We start from the raw sequence: 23,435 nt of genomic DNA on the forward strand, positions 1-23,435 counted from the left end.
AAGATGCCTGCAGGCCCAGTGCTTCCCACTTCAGTCTCTGTGAGCCCATATGAGCTCTGCTTACTTGATTCAGTAGGCCATATTCTCCTGGTGTCCTCCATGCCTTCAGACTCCAAGAATCACTCCTCCCTGTCTTCTGCAGGGTTTCCCAATCTCCAAGGGGAGAAACCCAGTGGTGGATACCTCCAATTGAGTCTCTCTCTCTCTCTCTCTCTCTCTCTCTCTCTCTCTCTCTCTCTCTCTCTCTCTCTCTCTCTTTCAGCATAATGTCTGGTTGTGGGTCTCAGCACCAGCTCCCATCTGCTGCTAAAGGAAGCCTCTCTGATGACAACTGGACATGGCACCAATCTATGGGTATAGCAGAATCATTTCATGGAATTTTTTTGGTCAGTCCTGTTTGACTCTACACTAGGTCTCTGGCTATCCAGTCTCCAGTTCCTGGCCATCCAGGCAATATAGGGCATGTGCTCCCTAGCATGGTATGGGCCTCAAGTTAAACAAAACATTGGTTGGCCACTCTCACAAGTTCTGCACCACCATTGCCCCAGAACATCTTCCAGGCAGGACAGATTGTAGGTAAAGGGTTTTGTGGCTGGATTGGTGTCCAAATTTCTCTTTTGGTAGCCTACAGAGTACCTTCTCATGTCAAAGAGAGTAGAACACAGGGGTAAAGTTTCCACATAAGCATCAGCTTAACCTCTCTACACTCAATGAGCAGTATTCATGTTGTCCTCAGCAATGGGGCCCCACTATCAGTTTCAGAGAGCAACCTTCTGTTACAGCATTAGCCTTGGTTATTTGGGGATATCCACATGACCCTCTTGGCCAACAACTCAATCAAATGTAACCCAGCATCACCACTGGAAGCTTTGCCTGGCTACAAATGATGTTGAGTTCAAACTATGTATCCTCCATTACTAGGAGTCCTCACTAAGGTTACCCTAATAGATTGCAGGAAGTTTACACACTAGGTTTCTACACTGTTCCCTTGTGCCCCCAAATTTCTGATACATTTCCCTGCACTTTCTCTCTATATCCCTACCCCAACTTGATCCCTCCTGTACCTGTCCCTACCTGCCCCAGTCCACTCACAAAAACGATTCTATTTCCTCCTCCCATGGAGATTAATGCATGTCCCCTAAAGTCCTTCACTTTTCCTAGCTTCTCTGGGTCTGTGGGTTTTAGATTGACTATCATTTACTTAGCAGTTGATATCCACGTATAAGTGATACATACGGTTTGTCTTTCTGGCTATGCATTACCTCCCTGAGGATGACTTTTTCTAGTTCCATCAACTTGCCTTCAAATTTCATGATGTCATTTTTTAAACTTCTGAGTAATATTCCAGTATAAATGGGCCACATTGCCTTAATCTATTTTTCTGTTGAGGGACATCTAGGCAGCTTCCAATTTATGGCTATTATGAATAAATCTGTTATGAACATAGTTGAGCAAGTGTCCTTGTGAGAGGATGGAGGGTCCTTGGATATATGCCCAAGAAGGGTAGAGCTGTGGTCTTGAGGTAGATCAATTCCCAATTTTCTGTGAAACTGCCTTGTTGATTTCCATAGGGGCTGTATATGTGTGCACTCCCACCTGAAATGGAGAGGTGTTCCCCTTGTTCCACATCTTTGATAGCATGAGTTGTCGCTTATGTTTCTGATCTTAGCCAATCTGACAGGTGTAAGATAGAATCTCAAATTAATTTTGAATTGCATTTCCCTGATGGCAAAGGATGTTGAAATTTTCTGTTTAGAATCCACTGTTTAGATATGTACCCTATTTTAAAATTAATTATTTGGTTTGTTGATGTCTAGTTTCTTTATTTCTTTATGTATTTTGGATATTAGTCCTTTTTTGGATGTAGAGTTGGTGAAAATCGATTCCCATTCTGTAGGCTACATTTTTCCTATTGACAGTGTCCTTCACGTTACAGAAGCTTTTTGGTTTCATGAGGTCCCATTTATTAATTGTTCATCTTAGAGCCTGCACTATCAGCATTCTGTTCAGAAAGTCGACTCATGTGTCAATACATTCAAGGCTGTTCCCCACTTTCTATTCTATCAGCTTCAGTGTGTTTGGTTTCATGTTGAGGTCTTTGATATACTCGGACTTGAGTTTTGTTTAGGGTGATAAATACAGGTCTACTTACATGGTTCTACATGCCAACATCCATTTTGTCCAGCACTATTTGTTAAAGATGCTTTCTTTTCCCCAGTATGTATTTCTGCCTTCTTTATCAAATATCATGAATCCATAGGGGTGTGAATTTATGTCTAAATCTTCAATTCCTTTGATCAGTGTGTCTGTTTTATGCCAATACTATATGATTTTTATTATTATAGATCTGTACTACAACTTGAAATTGGGGAGGCTGATACCTCCAGCAGTTCTTTTAATGTTCAGGATTGATTTTAGTTATGTGTGTGTGTGTGTGTGTGTGTGTGTGTGTGTGTGTGTGTGTGTGTTTACATATGAAGGTGAGAATTGTTCTTTAAGATCTGTAAAGAATTTTGTTGAAATTTTGATAGGGATTGCATTAAAATTTGTGTACTGCTTTTGATAGGATGGCCATTTTTAATATGTTCATCTTACTGACCTATGAGCATCTTCTGATGTCTTCTTCAATTTCTTTAATCAAAGACTTGAAGATTTTTATTATACAAGTCTTTCACTCACTTGGTTAGAATTATCTCAATATATATTATTTGAGGCTATTGTGAAGAGTGTTGTTTTCCTGATTTCTTTCTTAATCAATTTGTCATTTTTATATAGGAAGGCTACTGATTTTTTGGTTAATTTTGCATCCAGCCACTTTGCTGAAAGTGTTTATCAGCTGGAGGACTTCTCTAGTGGAATTTTTGGGGTCACTTATGCATAGTATTGCATATTTTTTCAAATAACCTTTCTTTGATTTGTTCTTCCTAATTTGTATCCCTTTGCTCTCCTTTAGTGTTATATTGCTCTAGCTGGAACTTCAAGTAATATATTCAGTACATATGGAGAGAGTGTGCAGCCTTGTCTTGTTCCTGATTTCAGATGAATTGCTTTGAGATTCTCTCCATTTAATTTGATGATGGTATAGGCTTGCTGCAAATTGCCTTTATTGTGTTTAGGTATATCCCTTGTATCTCTAATCTATTCAGGACTTTTTATCATGAAGGGGTATTAGATTTTGTCAAAGGTTTTGTTGTTGTTTGTTTGTTTTCTGGCATCTAATGAGATAATTATGAATTTATTTAGATGGTAAATTATATGTACTGATTTTTCTATGTTGAATCATCCCTGCATCTCTGGAATGAAATCTGTTTGATTGTGCTGGATGATGTTTTTGATGTGTTCTTGAATTCTGTTTGCAAATATTTTATTGAGTACTTTTGCATCTATATTCATAAGAGGACTTGGTCTGGAATTATCTTTGTTGGATTTTTATGTAGCTTGGGTATCAAGATAACTGTGGCCTCATAAAATGAGTTGGGCAATGTTCCTTCTGTTTCTATTTTAGAATAATTTTAAGAGTATTGGTTTTAACTCTTCTTCAAATGTCTGGTAGAATTCTTCACTAGACCATCTGGCCCTGGTATTTTTTTTATTGTGAGGCTTTTAACAACTGTTTCTATTTCACTAGGGTCTATAGGTCCATTTAAATTGTTTGTCTCATCTTGATTTAATTGTGGTATGTGGTACCTATCAAGAAAATTATCCATTTCTTTTATATTTTATTACTTGGTGGAGTACAGGTTTTTTAAAGTATGTCCTTATGATTGTCTGGGTTTCCTAGGTGTCTGTTGTTATGTTCCCCTTTCATTTCTGATTTACTAATATGGATATTCTCTCTCCATCTTTTAGTTAGTTTGTATAAGGTTCTGCCTAGCTTTTTTATAGTGGCTTAAGAAGGAAAACCCATAATTACTGTATTTCCCATCAGGTCCAATCGGGGGCAAGCATACATCCTGACATACTGCCCACATGTGATCAAGCACATTTGGTGCAGATTGGTCAAACAAACTTGTTTAGGGGAATGAAACACATGTGGCTTGTTATCTCCCATAAACAAGAGCCTCCAGCATTTCAGGAACTATCTGTCTTTGGGCAAGGGGCTTGTAGATTATAGGCATTTTTGTTGCATGGATCTCTTAGGCATAGTAATTAAACCTTAAAATAAACTCTGGCTCTCATAATATTCAGCTTCATAAATTCCCTTTAATATATGTCCATTTTATCAAATCTATTCCTCTAGATTTTCCCACCCAATATAGTATTGGAAAACATTCAAGTATATGGAATATAGTATGTGGAAAACATATCAATTTAGGATGGAGAAGAAGACTGTGAATTAATTTTGGTTTTGATTATATTATTTGGGGGCACCAATTGTAGCTGAAGGTTTTCCTGTGTCCTGTCCAGTCTGCAGCTGCTCAGACCCAAATAAACACACAGAGGCTTATATTAATTAAAAATGCTCAGCCATTAGCTCAGGCTTATGACTGACTAGCTCTTACACTTAAACTCAGCCCATTTCTGTTAATTTATGTTGCCACATGTTCTGTGGCATTACCTGTGTGCCATTACATGCTGCTTCCTAGAAGGCAGGCTGGTGTTTCCTTACTCAGAATTCCTCTTCCGAACATTCTCCTCTTCTGCTGGCTCTGTATATACTTTCTGCCTTGCTACTGGCCAATCAGCATTTTATTAAACCAGTGTACAAAAGCATTATTCCACAGCAATTATTTTGAAGGACTAATGATGTACTCATATGGAGTTCTCTCATATGCAGTTAAAATACTATATCATTTTGAAAGGAAAGGAAATTTTATAATTGAGACAATGTGGCTAGAAATAAAAGAAATTATATTAAGTAAATTAAAAGGCACAGTAAGACAAATGGTACATTTTTTCAAATAAAAAAATTTCAAAAGTTATTTTGACATAAACAGAACATTAGAAGTTGTTATTGTTTCCTAGAAAAATGGAGGAAGGCTGAGTGAAGGAGATTAAACTGTATAAAAGTTTTAATGATCTATTTCACTATGTGGCAATTATTGTTAATAATGTATTACATATTTCAAAATTAAAACACCCTCATATTTTATTTATTTATTTATTTATTTATTTATTTATTTATTTATTTATTTATTTATTTATTGTTTTTTTTTCAGAGCTAGGGAACCAAACCCAGGGCCTTGGGCTTGCTAGGTAAGTGCTCTACCACTGAGCTAGATCCCCAAACCCATCCTCATTTTAATGTTTTAATCACTAAAATGATATCAATGGTTTGTTCTTTATGTTAATTAAATTCATTAACTCCTTATATAGTGCATACATAGAACAAAACATTGTATTTTATCCCCAATATAAAAATTAGATTTTGTCAAATAAGAAGAAATTTAGATTGTGATTCAAGAGATATTGTGGGACTCAGTATGTGGAGATGGCATTCAGAATCCTAAGGATAATGGGAACTAATTGAAGAATAACTTTCATGTGTATGGATCCTTGTAAACCTTTAGTATGATAGATATTATATCATTAGCAAATATTTGCTGGATGAGTATGATAGTTTGAATAAGCTCATAGGGAATGACACTATTAGGAATGTGGCATTGTTGGAGGAAGTGTGTCACTATAGGGGTGGACTTTGAGGTCTCCTATGTGCAAGCTACTCCCAGTGTCAGTCTGCTTCCAGTTGCCTTCAGATTAAGATGTAGAATTCTCAGTTCCTTCTCCAGCACCATGTCTGCCTGCATGCCACTATGTACCATGATAATGGACTGAACCTCTGTACTTCTGTACTGTAAGCCTCCCCAATCAAATGTTTTCCTTTATAATATTTGCTATGGTCATGGTGTCTCTTCACAGAAATAGAAACCCTAACTAAGACAGTGAGTAATGGGATTAATAATTGGTATTTAAATTTGGGAATAACTAGAACTCACCAATAACCTAGAGCTGTCTTTCAAGTTATAATGGGACTTTGAGCAAATTACTTCTTCCATTTCCGACTCTCATTTTTTTCTGTATGAAAATAAAAAATTTGGATAGACTAGTTAGATCTTTATTTCTGACTCTATAAATACTTCTGTGGTTTGGATTCTCTTTAGAGCATAGTTAATTTGATCTGCAGGCTTTGTCAGAGAAAGAGTATCACCTTCTGTATGGTTTGTCTGCAGAAATGTTTCTAGTCTGAGATTCACTTGATAGATATCATTAGTGTTAGCTGTAAGGCATTGAGATGTCATGGAAACCACACTGGAGAGTAAAACTCGAGACTTGTTTTTTCTTTGCTGTGCTGTTAATGAGCCATACAACATGACCTTTTCAAAAGCTTTCTGAATGTCCAATAATCTCAGTCTCCTAATCTGTAGAATGAAAATACCAAGTAGATTATGACCTATGTTTTTATAGTTTACAATATTATTTAAGAGGAAAATACAAATTTATTGGTTAATTGGAAGGGTCAAGTCTCCTGGAATTCTGTGTGGATTAGGTGGATAAACCTTTCCTTTTAGGTTTGGGGGTCTCTGGCAGATAAACATTTATTGACCTATAGAATCATCACTGCAGCCTGGAATTGTCACTAACTTCACAATGTGTCTTGCATGAAATTGGTTTTACTCTACTATTGTATTTTGAGTCCATTGATATTAATGAAAAGATAGATAACATTTTTTTGTCTATTCACTTGAAGAGCAAGGGAACATATGAGGGTGACCAAGTGTAGCAAGTACAGGAAGTCCTTGAAGCATGCCTTCTGGAGGAAGAGGTTTTTTGTTGTTGTTGTTGTTTTGTTTTGTTTTTGTTTGCCATCCCACAAGGTGTGTTTTATTGTCATCAGTTATACAAATAATTTTTTACAATATTCCAGGGCAAACCAGTGAAATTTGGCAGTCTGATTAGTGGAAGTGGTGGGCCTTTTCAGAGATGCATGGGCCGGTGGTGTGGAGTGCCCAGGTTCACAGTGCAGCTGTAGCTTGCATCCATCTTGCAGGTGGCTCTTCCTCCACATCACAAAGGGGTCTCAGAGATGACAGTGTCGGGTGCAGTGGAGAAATCCTCCAGCCTAGGCTGTTCAATGTTCTCTTTGGTCAGCAGGGTGTTCTGCAGCATCTCGGGTTTCTTCAGCTTGGCCTTATCGACACTGGTGATTTTCCCATGTCCCGCTTGTCTGCTATTTTCTTACAACAGGTGGAGCCTCGTTCTGAGCTCGCGCTCCAGGTGCTCCCACTTGCCTTGCTGAATCAAGAGACATCCTAATCCTAATCTTAACAGAACTGAGATCATAGCTGGTGAAGGTGATGGTAAAAACAAGGCAGTGATGAGTCTTGCTTACAACCCCAGTACTTGAGATTCTGAGGCAGAATTGCCAGGACTCAGAAGCTAGCCTGGGAAGCAGATTAAGTTCTACGCTAGCTTGATTTACAGTGACACTCAATGTTCAAAATAAAACAACAACAAAGAGGAAGTAACAACATGAAAAAAAATGAATGAATGTGTGTGAATGGCCTTTTTGCCTTATTTACTTGTTTATATGTTTATTTGTTTTGAGGTAGGAGGATGTGTTACATTGGAGAAATTTTAGTTATCTATTTATTTATTTTCCACAAACAGCCTTTCTAGGTAATCAAGGCTACTCTGATGTTACAACTATGCAAAGGCTTAGTTTATTTTAGAAACCAACTTTTGCTAAAATGAGTGATTAGAGATAAAATTGAAAAATCAGTAAGTGGTGGCTGACTACTTACCATGCAACAACATAGTGTTTGTACATTATCTTATTTAGGATGGAAGCCATAGTAATATTCTGGGTAAGGTAGTAAAATTATCTGAGATATTTGGAATAGACAAGGCAGTGATTGCAGAACCTGTGTGAGATTGCAGAAGATTGCAGAACCTGTATGAGAAATGGAAAAGAGTGGAAAGCCAGCAAACTGGCAGATCTACTACAGGGGCCTTGCACAATCCTTGCAAGGATGTTACTCTAAGATTTAACAGTGGGGAGTTGCTGCAGTATTGTGATGTGGCTAGTCATGTTTTATATGTGGTTGTTACTCAAGAAAGATGCCTGAGGAAATCCAAACCCAAGATGGAGGAAGAAGAAGTCCAGACTTTTGCCTTTCAGACAGAAATTGCTGGGTTAATGTCTTTGATCACCAATACTTTCTATTTGAATGAAGAGATCTTTCTGAGGGAGCTCATTTCAAATTAAACAAATGCTCTGAGTAAGATGAAATCTGAGAGTTTGACAGATGCTACTAAACCAGACTCAGGGAAGGAGCTGCGGATTAATCTCATTCCCAACAAATTCTTGATTGAACTATTAATATTGTGGATACTGGAGTTGGAATGACTAAGGCTGACTTGATCAATAACCCTGACACTATTCCAAGTCTAGCACTAAAGCCTTGATGCGTGCTTAGCAGGCTAGTGCAGATAAGTTTATGATTGACAATTTTGGTGTTGGTTTTTACTTTACATATTTGGTTGCTGAGAAAATAACTGTGATCACAAAGCATAAAGATGATGAGCAATATGCCTGAGAATCCTCTACAGAGTGGTCATTCGTAGTGCAGACTAATGCAGATGAATAAATTGGTCATGGAACAAAAGTTATCTCACATCTTAAAGAAGGCCAAATTGAGTATTTGGAGGAAAGGGAAATAAAGGAAATTGTGAAGAAACGTTCTCTGTCTATTGGTTATCCCATTTCTCTCTTTGTAAAGGAGCATGATAGGGAAGTCAGTGATTATGAAACTGAAGAAAAGGAAGATAAAGAGGAAGAGGGAGTAAAAAATTATAAGGAATATGATAACTCTGAAAAAGAAGATGTGGAGGAGAAAGAGGTGGAGGAGAAGAAAAGAAGGAGAAGGAGAAGGAGAAGAAGAAGAAGAAGAAGAGGAGGAGGAGGAGGAGGAGGAGGAGGAGGAGGAGGAGGAGGAGGAGGAGAAGAAGAAGAAGAAGAAGAAGAAGAAGAAGAAGAAGAAGAAGAAGAAGAAGAAGAAGAAGAAGAAGTGACAACAAGAAGAAATGTAAGTAAAAATATGTTGATCAAGAAGTACTCAACAAAACAAAGCCTATTTGGACCAGAAATCCTGATAACATCACTAATGAAGAATATGGGGATTTCTACAAGCCCTTAACCAATAACTGGGAAAAAAACATTTGGCAGTAAAGCATGTTTTCATTGAAGGGCAATTGGAATTTTGAGTCCTGTTTGTCCCAAGACATGATTCTTTTCATCTGTTTGAAAATAGGGAAAAAGAAAACATCCAAGTTGTATGTATGCAGAGGTTTCATCATGAATACCTATGAGGAGATAATCCATGAGTATCTGAATTTTATTAGGAAGGGTAATGGATTCTAAGGATCTTGCTCTCTAAATATTTTCCTTGAAATGTTGTAGGAAAGCAAAAATTTTAAAGTTATCAAAAATAATTTCATCAAGGAATTTTTAGAAGTAGTCATTGAACTGGCAGAAGATAAAGAGCCATAAAAAGTTTTAAGAGCATTTCTCAAAAAAAATAATACAAAAGTTGGAATTCATGATGAGTCTCAAAATTGGAAGAAGCTTTCAAAGCTGCTGTGGTACTCCTCATTTGTTTCTGGGGATGAGATTCTTTCTCTCAAGGACTGTTGCACTAGAACGAAGGGAAACCAGAAACACAACAATTTTTATCACAGGTTAAAGGTAGGACCAAGTAGCTAACTTAACCTTTGGGGAACATCTTGGAAATGATGGCTTAGATGTGATCTCTATGACTGAGCCTATAGGTAAATTTATGTGCAACAGCTGAAGGAATTTGAGGAAAAGACCTTTGTGTCAATTATGAAAGGACAGGAGCTTCCATAAGATTAAGAAGAGAATAAAAAACAGCAAAAGAAAAAAGATGAGGTTTGAAAACCTCTACAGTATTATGAAAGACATTTTGGAGAAAAAGTTTGAAAAGGTTGTTGCATCAAACCGATTGGTGACATCCCCATGCTGTACTGTCACTAGTACACATGCCTTGACAGCAAACGTGGAAAGTATCATGGAAGCTCAAGCCCTCGGAGACAACTCAACAAAGTTTACATGGCAGCAAAGAAACATCTGGAGATAAACTCTGACCCCTCCATCATTAAAACCTTAAGGCAAAAGGCAATGGCTGACAAAAATGACATGTCTCTGAAGACTCAGGCCATCTTGCTATATGAAACTGCATTCCTGTCTTCCGACTTCAGTCTGGAAGATCCCTGGTACACATACTAACAGAATCTAAAGGATGATCCAGCGTGGTCTAGCTATTGATGAGGATGACCCTGCTGCAGATAGATGATACCAGCACTGCTGTAACTGAAGACATGTCACTCCTGGAAGGAGATGATGACACATCACATGTGGAAGTAGACTAAGCTTCACCAGAAGAACCACATGGTTAATGCTTACCTTAATTCCTTCTGTGAACATATTATCCAGGATTTTTTGTTTATTTTTGTTAACATTTAAAAATATCTGCATGGCATGAAAACTAAGTAGAAGATAAGATTTCTTTCTACTCATGATACTGTGATACTGTATGTTTGTTTCAACAGGTTGGTAGAAGGTTTGTTGGAAAACATAAGGTAATTCATTGTTAACCATGTAGTCTAAAGTGTTTATCTATGGAGCTTAATTGGTTAGTAGCCCAAATCATTTGTCACTAAAGTATTCTGAGATATATCTTCATGTTTAAAAGGAAAAAAATGTTAGGACAACTTGAGATTAATCTTCTAGAATCTACTTTTAAATTTTTCATTCCATGCAATTAATTCTGCATGTGCTTGTCCTATAAATAAAAACACAAACTGAAACAACTTAACAGGAATTCTGTACACAGTTTGTTTCCCAAGTATGGAGAACAAAATCCTAAGCTTCCCTTGGTCTTGTAACACAAGAAGGCCTGTGAATGGAAATACAGTCCCTACCACATTCTGCTTTAAAAGGTAAATACAGATGGAATTTTAAAAAAGTTCACAGTAGGGCTTGGATGAGTAGGACATTGGTGAGCTGAAGCTTTCTCTGGTCCTGCCCAGCCCCATGGACCCCACAGCTGCTTTTACAATAATCACTCAGAAGCTTATATTAATTAAAACTGCTTGGCCATTAGCTCAGGCTACCACTGACTAGCTCTTACACTTTAATTCAGCCCATTTCAGTTAATCTATATGTTGCCACTTGTTTTGTGGCTTTACCTGTGTGCCATTACATGCTGCTCCCTGGACGATGGGCTGGCATCTCCTCACTCAGTCTTCCTCTTCCCAGAATTCTCTTTGTCTGCTTATCCCACCTATTCTTCCTGCCTGGCTACTGGCCAATCAGCATTTTATTAAACTAGTATACAAAAGCATTATCCTACAGCATATTGGTTATAAAAAGTTTGAAGTATGTTGGGGTAACTCTACTGTATGCTGAATTGGAAGTATATGGTTTAGTGACATGAAAATGTCTGTGACCTGAGACAAAGGGAAATGTGATATACCATCTACATGAGAAAAAAATCAGTCTTCTTTATTTTTTGAGATTATAATACAATTATATCACGCCCCCTTCCTTTCCCTCTCTCCAAACCTTCCATATACCTCCCCCTTTCAATCTTTCAAATTCATGGCCCAACTTGGGTTTTGAGTAACTGAGATTACATGCCTGTACCACACTACACCCAGATAGATCTCTATCTATCTATCTATCTATCTATCTATCTATCTATCTATCTATCTATCCATGATATCTAGATGTAGATATTTATATATTTATATATATATATATATATGTGTGTGTGTGTGTGTGTGTGTTGATATTCCTAAATACAATCTTCTCAGTCCAAATGATGGTATTTGTATATGTTTTCAGGGCTGTTCATTTATATATGCATATGCATAAACATTAATAAGCAATGAAGTCCTGATGCATGTAACCATATGGATAATCATTGAAATCAAAATGCTAGTCATAAAAGACAATACATTGCATTAATCATTTGTGTTACATATATGGAATACATAAATTTAAAAAATTGTAAGCCAATCAATGGTTATCTGGGACTAGGAGTATGATTAAAAGGATTGAAAACATGGAAAGTAATTGTTAATTGAGTAAAGGATTTCATTGGGAGGTGATGAGAATTGATTATGATGATGGCATCATGATGTATATGCTGTAAAATTTATAATTATTGATTTAAAATTTAACTTTATTATTGTTGTATTAATACATGTATTTATGAGGTATCTGTGTGAGTGTAGGGCTGTGTGTGCCATTGCACAGGTGCAGTGGTCGAGGACAACTTTATGAAGACTCCTCTCACCTTTTACCTTTATTTACTTATATTTTAACAATGAAGAAATTTTATTTTTTTACTTAAAACTTTTATTTTTTAGAATTTCATATGCAAACACCATATTTACAATATATCTACACCTTTCTCTTTCCCTTCATTTCCTTCCTGCCTCTATTACTAGATCTTTAATCCATAGCCTCTTCTTCCTTAATTAATATTGTTATTAACACACACACACACACACACACACACACACACACACACACACACATCATACTGAGTCCATTTAGTGTTGTTTGTATGTAATGCATTTATGGCTGATCATTTGGGATTGGATAACCTGTCAATAACCTATCATAGAGCTTATTCTGGAGAAATCCAATTTGTCTTCTCTCAGCCACTGTTGATTGGTCATTTTCAGCTCTTCATTTAGGGGTGGGACTTTCTGATATTTTCCTCCTCCATGCTGGTATGCCAACTAGTGTTGTCACTACACAGGTTTTGTTCAAGCAATCATATTATTGAGATTATATGGGTGTTGCTTCCCTTTAATATATACAAGGCACTATATAACAGCAAGTATCCCCTGACTCTTACACTACTTCTGACCCCACATTTATATTTTTCCTGGGCCTTAGCTATAAGGTTTATGCTGTAGGTATATCAGTTGGGACTGAGCACCCCACGATCACTTGTGCTCTGCACTTTGACTAGTTGTAGATCTCTGTAATGTCCCCCACTGAAAAAAGGAGCTCCTTTGACAAGAGCTGAGAGCTACACTTCTTTGAATGTATAAGGATAAGTATTTGGAATCCAGTGAGAAATCGTACTGGTTTAGAAAGATGGCAGTTCTGGATTCTCCTTTACAGTATGTTGTCTCTCATGCTGTGGGTAATTGGTTAGGTTTACAGCACCATTAAAGAATTCCTTACTATTCAGTGGAGCTTAAGTCAATTAGATAGCTATTGATTAGCCCCAAGATAAAAGGGCCACTATGGTACCATTGGGGATATCTTGTCATATTGGTCACTGTTGTACTTCATAGGCTCTACAGCCAGACCAGACTATTGATTGTGGTGGTAATCTAATTGTATTGAAATATTATTTTGATTTGTACTGAAATATTAATTTGATTGTATGTTAATAAATAAAGTTGTCTGGGGGTCAGAGCTATTAGAGCCATAGCAAGAGTGTGGCGGTGGTGGCACACGCCTTTAATCCCATAAGATCTCTGTGTGTTCAGGGATACAGCCAGCATTGGAGACATATGCCTTTAAGACCTAGGGGGCTGTACATTCAGACAGTGACGAGGCAGTCATGTGTTTGGGTTTACAACCAATGAGAAGGCAGAACAACATACTTTAAAAATACGAACCGAGAGGAAGTAGGTCTCTTTTCGCGAAGCTGGGACAGCAGGAGGAAGGGTGAGATTTTAGCTCTGAGCTCTGACCTCTCGGCTTTCTCTTTTACATTGTTTCTGTGTTTCTTATTTAATAAGACGGTTGGTTACATCTACATCTGGCGCCCAACGTGGGGCGAATCCATTAAAAACTGCTTGGCTTGGCGGCAGGTCCGCTTTCCCGCAAGGGCGGCAGGCGGCCCGTGGCGGCGGCGGCGGCAGCGGCGGCACACGGCGGTCGGCGGCGATCGGCTTCTTAGTCCGAGCTGCTGGCGCCCTAGTCCGGGTAGCAACTTCTAGCCCGGGCCTAGGTCTGTGAGCAGCTTGCCTAAAGCCGGTGCTACAAACAACTCAGACCTGCCCTGCTGAACAGGGCCCTGCCTGTAAACGCACGTGGTCGGAGCTTAAGGAAGCCAGACCCAAGCCTTGACTCGGCACAAGAGGGAACACGTGGCTGCATTTAAGCTTTAGCCGGCTACGCTTTCTTGTGCGTTCTCTCTTTCCTCTCTCTCTCTCTCTCTCTCTCTCTCTCTCTCTCTCTCTCTCTCTGGATTTACACCTGGGACACTAGGTGGCTGCTTTGAAAATCCCCTCGGATTTCTACTGTTCTACACAGATTTGGTAAGTCATAATATATCAGATATTTTAAAGGAAACTATCTAAAAGAGAATTTTTTTCCACATTAAAAAACAAATGGGTTTTATGTGTACATTGGAAGAAAATTGGTTTTTGTTCGAAATTTTAGGCAGTCTGGCAATGGAACAACTATATAATATTAGTATTGGTGGAATTATGCACCTCATCACTATAATAATCCACATTTTAATATTTAAAAAGATAGTCAATTTAAGTGCCAGGATAACAGCGTTAGAAGAACTTGTTAAACCTGTAAAAATTCAGACAGAAGAAATTAACAGTGAAGTTGTTTCAAGTCGGGATCATAAGGTTGCAGAAAGAAAGCCTGTTTTCACACAGTCACCCTTAATTTATCCTGTAACAGTACAGCAGATGCCTGATCAAATGGCTACACAAAATACTTGGGCTCCAATTGAAATGTTGGATTTAAAAAGGTTTAAGGAGGCAATAGTATCTTATGGCATGCATTCCCCATATGTAAAGCAAATGTTAAACACTTGGTCAACATATAATAGGATAGTACCACAGGACTGGCGGGACCTCGCACAAGGTGTTCTGGAACCCAGCCAGAGACTTCAATTTCTGACTTGGTTTAAGGAGGAGGCTAAAAACATAGAAAAACAATGGAGGGATAAAGGAGTACAAGTTTGCCAGGATCAGCTTATGGGCGAAGGCCAATATGCTTCAGCACAAGCACAATGTTTATATGATGTCCAAACCCTAATTTTATGTCGAACGGCAGCCTTGAATGCATGGGACAAAGTTGAGGAACCAGGAAAAAAATCTGAGTCATTTACAAAGGTGAAGCAAGGCCCAAAAGAGTCTTTTACAGATTTTTTACAAAGACTGGCTTCAGCAGTAAAGAGAACAGTCTCGGATTCAGAAGCTGGTAAGGCAATAATTGAATCTTTGGCCTTTGAGAATGCGAATGCAGCATGCAAAAGAATAATCAGGCCATTAAGGGCAAGATCTGCACCTATGGAAGATTGGATTAGAGAAACAATTAATGTTGAAGCTGATGAGCATGATGATACATGGGTAGGAGAAGTAATTTCAAAAGGTTTGAGGAGTGTTAGATGTTTTGGATGTGGAAAGCAAGGACATTTGAAAAGGGACTGTAGACAGGTCATTTCCAGAAACAATGTTTCTTCAAGGAACAATGGCAACAGAATGCCCCTTCCTTCTGGAGTATGCAGAAGGTGTGGTAAGGGAAAACACTGGACCAACGAATGTAGATCAACAAAGGACAGACAGGGTAATCCTTTGCCTCAGTCTTCGGGAAACTCCCAGAGGGGCCTCAGGCAGGCCCCCAGTGCAAATCCAGTTCAAACCTTTCCTGCAGCCATAGAGGAAATGCCTGCTCTGGAGAGCGATTAAATAACCAAATGCCTATTGGAATAAATCATGCTGGTCAGAATGATGAAACAGAGAGAATAGAAAATTCAGGAGAAAACATAAAGAAAATTTTTTGGCAAACTTCTATTAATGAACAAAGACCAAAATTAACGATAAAAATAAATGGTGTTTTGTTGTCTGGTCTGGTAGACACAGGTGCGGACGTTACCATAATTGCACCAGAATTTTGGCATCCAACTTGGCCTCTTCAGGAGGTAAACGTTCAACTGTTAGGAATTGGGACATTATCTCAGGTGAAACAGAGTGCAAGATGGCTCGAATGTATAGGTCCAGAAGGACAGAGAGGAAAATTAAAACCATATGTGGCTAACATAACTATGAACCTGTGGGGTCGAGACTTGTTGCAACAATGGAATACTCAGATTAACATCCCTCCAATCTCAGAAACAAATCATAAACTAGCACATGTTACTGAGAGAAATATTAGAAGATATTGTTCTAATGAGTGGTCACCAGCCATCCATATTATACAAGAACAGGGCACAATAACTGATGATCTTCCAAAGACACCAACAGCTCTACCTTTAAAATGGTTAACAGACAAGCCTGTATGGGTCCAGCAATGGCCTTTAACAACAGAGAAACTCCAGGCTTTAGAAGAGCTGGTAGAAGAACAGTTAAATGCTCAGCATATTGAAGAATCAACCAGCCCTTGGAATTCTCCTGTATTTGTTATTAAAAAGAAATCTGGTAAATGGAGAATGGTAACAGACCTTAGGGCAATTAACAAAGTAATTCAGCCAATGGGTTCTCTACAATCTGGGATGCCTTTGCCTACTCTGTTACCAAAAGGATGGCCTCTCATAGTTATTGATTTAAAAGACTGTTTCTTTTCAATACCCTTACAAGAAAAAGACAGAGAAAGATTTGCTTTTACAGTGCCTACTTATAATAATTCTCAACCGGTTAAAAGATTTCAATGGAGGGTCCTCCCACAGGGAATGTTGAATAGCCCAACTCTGTGCCAATATTTTGTACAACAGCCATTGGAAGTGATACGTAAAAAATTTCCTAAATCTATAATTTATCATTATATGGACGATATTTTACTAGCTGACTCAAATGCAGATACTTTAGAAATAATGTTTGAAGAAGTAAAGAAAATTTTGCCTCACTGGGGATTACAAATTGCTCCTGAAAAGATACAAAGAGGAGATTCTATTAATTATTTAGGATATAAAATAGAGCTACAAAAAATTAGACCCCAAAAGGTGCAAATTCGGAGAGATAGACTACAGACTCTTAATGACTTTCAAAGATTATTTGGAGATATTTCTCATCTACGAACTATTGTTGGGGTAAAAAATGATGAACTGACTAATTTGTTCAAAACCTTAGAAGGTGACAAGGACTTAAATAGTCCAAGAGAATTATCACCTGAAGCTGAGAAAGAATTAGCCTTGGTAGAAAAGAAAGTGCATGAAGGACACGTGAATCGTATTGATCCAAAGCTGGATTGCATTTTGGTTATCTTACCTTCTAGGCGTTCTCCTACTGGAATATTAATGCAGAGGGAAGATATTATATTGGAATGGATATTTTTACCAAATAAACCAAATAAAAAATTAAAAACTTATGTGGAAAAAATCTCTGACTTGATTTACAAAGGAAAAATGAGACTTCGTCAATTAGCAGGCATAGACCCAGCAGAAATTGTCGTACCATTAACTAAGGAGGACATTGAAAAATTATGGACAGAAAGTGAACCTTGGCAAAGAGCTTGCAGTAATTTTTTGGGAGAAATTAACAGCAAATATCCCAAAAGCAATAGAATTGATCTTATAAAGAGAGCTGATTGGATCTTGCCTCGAATTGTACGGCAAAAACCCATATCTGGAGTTCGTACATTTTATACAGATGCCAACAAAGAAGGAAAGGCAGGTTACAAATCAGAAAATTTAAGTAAAGTGGTTCAAAGTCCGTATAATTCAGTTCAAAAATCAGAATTGTATGCTATTCTGTTGGTATTAATGGATTTTTCAGAACCTCTCAACATAGTAACTGACTCTCAGTATGCTGAAAGAGTGGTGTTACATATTGAGACTGCAGAATTTATCCCTGATGCTTCAGAATTAACTTCACTATTTATTCAATTACAAGATACAATCAGGAAAAGGAATCATCCTTTATATATAACTCACATTCGATCCCATACTGGTCTGCCAGGCCCTCTAGCACAAGGCAATGATGAAATTGATAAATTATTGATAGGAAATGTGCTGGAGGCCTCAGAATTTCATAAAAAACATCACGTTAATAGTAAAGGTTTAAAAAAGGATTTTTCCATAACCTGGCAACAAGCCAAAGAAATAGTAAAGAAATGTCCTACTTGTTCCTTCTACAATCAGACGCCATTACCAGCAGGATGTAACCCAAAGGGTACTCAGAGAAATGAAATCTGGCAGATGGACGTGTTTCACTTTGCAGAATTTGGAAAATTGAAATATGTACACCACACTATCGATACTTATTCAGGATTTCAATGGGCAACTGCTTTGAGTTCTGAAAAAGCTGATTCTGTAATCACTCATTTGCTAGAAGTTATGGCCATCATGGGTATACCTGCACAAATCAAAACTGACAATGCTCCATCATATGTCTCTGTTAAAATGAAACAGTTTTTTGCTTATTACAATATAAAGCATATTACAGGCATACCACATAATCCTACAGGTCAAGCAGTTATAGAAAGATCAAACAGAACTCTAAAGGATATGCTAAATAAACAGAAATGGGTAACAAAAACCCCCAGAAATAGACTGCATAATGCTCTTCTAACTTTGAATTTTCTGAATGCCAATGAGAAAGGAACAACAGCTGCAGAGAGACATTGGATAATAGAAAAAACTACAGAATTAAATCAGCCTATATACTTTAAGGATGTGCTGACCTCAGAATGGAAACCAGGGTATGTATTACATTGGGGACGTGGTTTTGCTTTTGTTTCTACAGGAGAAGATAAGCTGTGGGTACCATCAAAATTGATAAAGGTTCAATTTGAACAAGAGAGACCTCTTAATTAGAGGAGGTGATAGTTCATCAACCAGCATGAACATCCAATTTAAACTAACTTGTATCAATAAAACATGCCTTTTCATTTCATCAGATAATAACTTGCCAAAAAGGAACATCCCCAAAATTAGTCTTGGGGAAAAGTTTTTGTTTTTGTCTTTTAGGAGAATGAAGGTTAAGGAATCTGAAGAACACTGGACAAATGAGACAACTGAAGAAAAGGGACAAATCATCTATCCCAAGAAACAGAGTGAAACGGTGTATGGGTATATATTATCTAAAAAAAAAAAATTTTATGTCTTCCTAAATGTTTGTTTCTGCTTTTCTCTAAAGATTTAACACTATTGGTCTTCTAACAGTCCCAGTTCAATTAAAATTTAAAGCTGACTTTGGAGTTGGAGAATGGCTCTCTCCTTCTTTAAAATCAAGCATGTTGTTAAAAGGAAAATGCAAACTCCCTGTATCATGCCAGAATAAGAGCCATCTTCTGCTATGGTACAGGACAAAAGCAAAATTAATTAAGGGACTATTCTATTACTAATCTCAACTCTTTGATTCTATTCTGATTCTTTAAACTTTTCTCAAAGTATAAATTTTATATCAAAATTTACAAGATTAATATATATATATACATTTTAAACTTTGTTAAGATATGAATGGTCACATAGAGTACTAACTAATTCTAGAAAAAAGGCTAGCTGCATATATATGTTTTTGTGTTCGAGTCTCTTATCAGTTTTCTGCAGGAAATCACGGCCAGGCCTAATATCAACTGAAGTCTCCAGAAAGAAGATGGGGCCCCACAACAACAACAATTCCACGTGGACAATAATAATATCATTAAGCTGACAAACATCATCCACAGATCAGCTTTGAACTACAAGGTGCTCAGAGCAATTTTGAGATGACTAGCTGAGATGATCCAGTCTCAAAGACTACTTGAATAAGGACTTGAGATAAACCCTGAACTTTGGCATTATACACAGACTGGATAGTGAAGGATATAGTTACCTCTCTTAGAATTTGACAATTAACCTAAAATTTTTCTTTCAGGATAAAGAAAACTTCGCCCATACCCAGCAGGAAGCAATTTTAAGAATACGACGCCCACATTCCCAAAGAGGTGGTGTGGGGCAGGTGGTTTTTTGGTCTTTTTAATGGGTTCTGGGTCTGGGATAATTTTCAGTATTTAGGGGGGTTGGTTACAAGTTATTGTCAAGGGTTAGGAAAAAGGCTAAGCAAAGGAGATTAGATTTAAGGTTCTTGTTTAAAAAAAAAAAAAAAGAAAGAAAGAAAGAAAGAAGGAAAGAAAGAAAGAAAGAAAAAAAAAGAAAGAAAAGAGAAAGACAATTACTAGTTTTAAATACTTTACATTGGATTGAATTGTTTTATATTGTACACAAATTTGAAACTGATATTGTTAGAAAATGCTATATGTATATTTCTAATTGTATTTATTCCATCCATTTAACAATGTAATGCAAATTTCTGATCCTTGAATGTTATTATTATCAACTATTAGGATATAAAGAAATGAAAGCTAGTAGTTAGACATTATCATAGAACTTGTAGTCATATTGGATATGTTTTAAAAAATTGAGCAGAGATGTTTTAGACAGGTCATCTTCAAACCCTTCAGAGATCTACAGAATATGGCATTTAAAATGTTTTAATAACTTAGAAAATTTTTCTTTTTTGAGACATGTCGGCTCCTGGCAGTACCAATCTACTTTAGAAAAAATATGGGCATTGAAGAAACTGCATATGGAGTCAACTTTCATTCTGGCAAAAGTTAGCCACTGGACAACAAAGTATCCTCGAATCAACAGGACAAAATGGACAGACAGATCACGAAACAAGGGACTACTGATTCTTGCCAAAACAAGTGTGGTTATGGCTTTATCAAAAGGCATCTTCTGAGGCCAGGACAATATGGCCCCATCCCTGAAGTGGCCTTCGCATCCGGAAAAGGTACGGTGCCCTTTTCTTCAAAGGCAGCTTAACAGGCAGAGGGCCGATGGATTCTGTTGTACAATGGAACAGCAGCTGAAAGCTCATGCCTCTCAAAAGTAGACTGGCATTTAATAGAGGGATGTGGAGAAGAAGGGGATGCTGAGATGAAGCCATATATACACAGCCAAGAAGAATGGACAGCTGAATTAAAAAACTGTCAACAATTTCCAGAATTTAAAATCCTGAATCATGACAGGACACTAGTGGAATTCAGGTGTTTCTGGTACGTGGACTGCTCTCACCCAATGTGAGGTTGAACTGTTGACCTTGTGTACATCCTACTTCACAAATGAGTCTGTCAGATACACTAAGCCTATAGGCTGAAGATGATGCCCCAACACTGCGGAGAAACCTCAGGTGACTGCCCAGGCAGCTGGCTGTTTCTGTCAACTCACAAAATTTTTTTGGAAGTTGCTTGCATGCACTTCCTGTTTTTATTTTTGTTAGCTAATATTATTCCCTTCTTGGGTCTCTGAGGGAGTTGAAGATTAGTTAGTTATGGTTGAAGATTAGTTAGTTATAGTTGAAAATTAATTAGGATAGAAAGTACATTAGATACATCTTGGAATTATCAAAATAGGATAGATAATGGAATTATTTTCTCTGATTCGTCAAATACCTGTTTAGGTATTTATTACTTGTATATATTGTATATAGTTATTGTACTTTTGTATATAGTTTTTCTTTTGTTAGTCATAACCTTTTGCTTTTTTTCTTATTAAAATAGAAAAGGGGAAATGTGGTGGTAATCTAATTGTATTGAAATATTATTTTGATTTGTACTGAAATATTAATTTGATTGTATGTTAATAAATAAAGTTGTCTGGGGGTCAGAGCTATTAGAGCCATAGCAAGAGTGTGGCGGTGGTGGCACACGCCTTTAATCCCATAAGATCTCTGTGTGTTCAGGGATACAGCCAGCATTGGAGACATATGCCTTTAAGACCTAGGGGGCTGTACATTCAGACAGTGACGAGGCAGTCATGTGTTTGGGTTTACAACCAATGAGAAGGCAGAACAACATACTTTAAAAATACGAACCGAGAGGAAGTAGGTCTCTTTTCGCGAAGCTGGGACAGCAGGAGGAAGGGTGAGATTTTAGCTCTGAGCTCTGACCTCTCGGCTTTCTCTTTTACATTGTTTCTGTGTTTCTTATTTAATAAGACGGTTGGTTACATCTACAATTGATTGCCTTTTCCCTTGTTGGCTGCATAGCAGCAACTCCTGATACTATGAGATCTAGTCTTCAAGGAAGAGGTTGATACCTCAGTTCCAGAATGATTCCTCTAAGTCCTGTGTCCAACCTATTTGATGTTTTTATCAATATGGTTATGCTTTCAAGTGCTGGATGGCAGCCAGGGGCATTGTCCATAACCTACATTGTTTGTGGAGACTCCTATGCTCTGCTTACCACAACTTGAAGGGAGATTTCCCCCATCTGGCTCTGAGTTTTTTGTGAAATATTCTATGATCATAAAGAGTAGCATTATCATCCTGTGTGGCATAACTCCATATATATGGAGTTATAAGATATATAGTATTTATCTCTCCTTCCCCCTCTACCTCCACATCAACCCCTCCCCTCTCCCAAATTGATATCTCATATCTGTTTTCCATCTTTCTCCCTTGATACCATAAGTGTTATTTTATCCCCATCTCTAGATCTCCTTCCCTCAACTTCTATGAGTACTAGAAGTAAGAGTAATTTTGTTTCTTCACATGCTTTTCTTTATTTTCTAAATGTCTAGCTATAAATAAGTAGCATTTTTCTGGTTTCTCTTTTCCTTATTTTTATATAAGTTATATTTTATATATTCATAGAAGCTTTACACATACACATATACAAATATTCAGGTTTGCATATTTCAAAAACTGTAGTTACCTGCACAGAACCAGCATGTTAGGTCAGTAAACATTCTAATATGCAGGGGGAAGTAGCTTATGAGGCACATTTATAGGTCAAGAGCTATTGCCAGTTGATGACTTCTAGAAAAGAGTGTTTTGGTTTTATTTAATGGTGTGGCCCTTGGTATGTTGCTTCATTTTTGAAGTTTAACATGTGATTGCTCTGCTTCCTGCTCCCAAACTTGCTACCATGCATTGTGAGAATTCTAATTGGTCTTAATAATAAAAACGCAGAGTCAGATATCAGGGTAAATCTATTTCTGGGGTTTTATTACCCCTTTCTGTTTATGTAGTATATCTTTTAGAGTTTGATTAGAATTTTCTATAATTGCTTCTCCTACAGGATTGTGTGGTATACCTGTAAAATGCTTTATGTTGTAATACATACACACACACACAAAAAAAAACCCTGATTTTACTAGCAATATATGCTGGAGTATTGTAAGTCTTAATTGGTATAGGTATTCCCATAATGGCCATGACTTCTAATAGATATGTAATTACAGAACCAGCATTTTTAGAACTCAAAGCAGTTGCCCATTGAAATCCTGAATATGTATCTATGGTGTGGTGTACAAATTTTAATTTTCCAAATTCGCAAAATGAAATATATCCATCTGCCAGGTTTCATTTCTTTGAGGACCCTTTGGGTTACTTCCTGAATGTAGTGGAGTTTAGTTATACAAGGAACAAGTAGGACATTTTCTTATAATTTCCTTGGCTTGTTGCCAAGTGATGGAAAAATCCTTTTTCAGACTTTT

The 23,435-nt window shown here is 37.3% G+C and overlaps 1 pseudogene; it reads left to right on the top strand.

Moving 5' to 3' along the window:
- The first annotated feature begins 8,058 nt into the window (after nt 1-8,058).
- LOC102911818 (heat shock protein HSP 90-alpha-like) lies at nt 8,059-10,389 on the top strand (annotated as a pseudogene).
- The last annotated feature ends 13,046 nt before the right edge of the window (nt 10,390-23,435 follow it).

This window comes from Peromyscus maniculatus, chromosome X (genome assembly GCF_049852395.1).
Source record: "Peromyscus maniculatus bairdii isolate BWxNUB_F1_BW_parent chromosome X, HU_Pman_BW_mat_3.1, whole genome shotgun sequence".
NCBI classification, from domain to species: domain Eukaryota; kingdom Metazoa; phylum Chordata; class Mammalia; order Rodentia; family Cricetidae; genus Peromyscus; species Peromyscus maniculatus.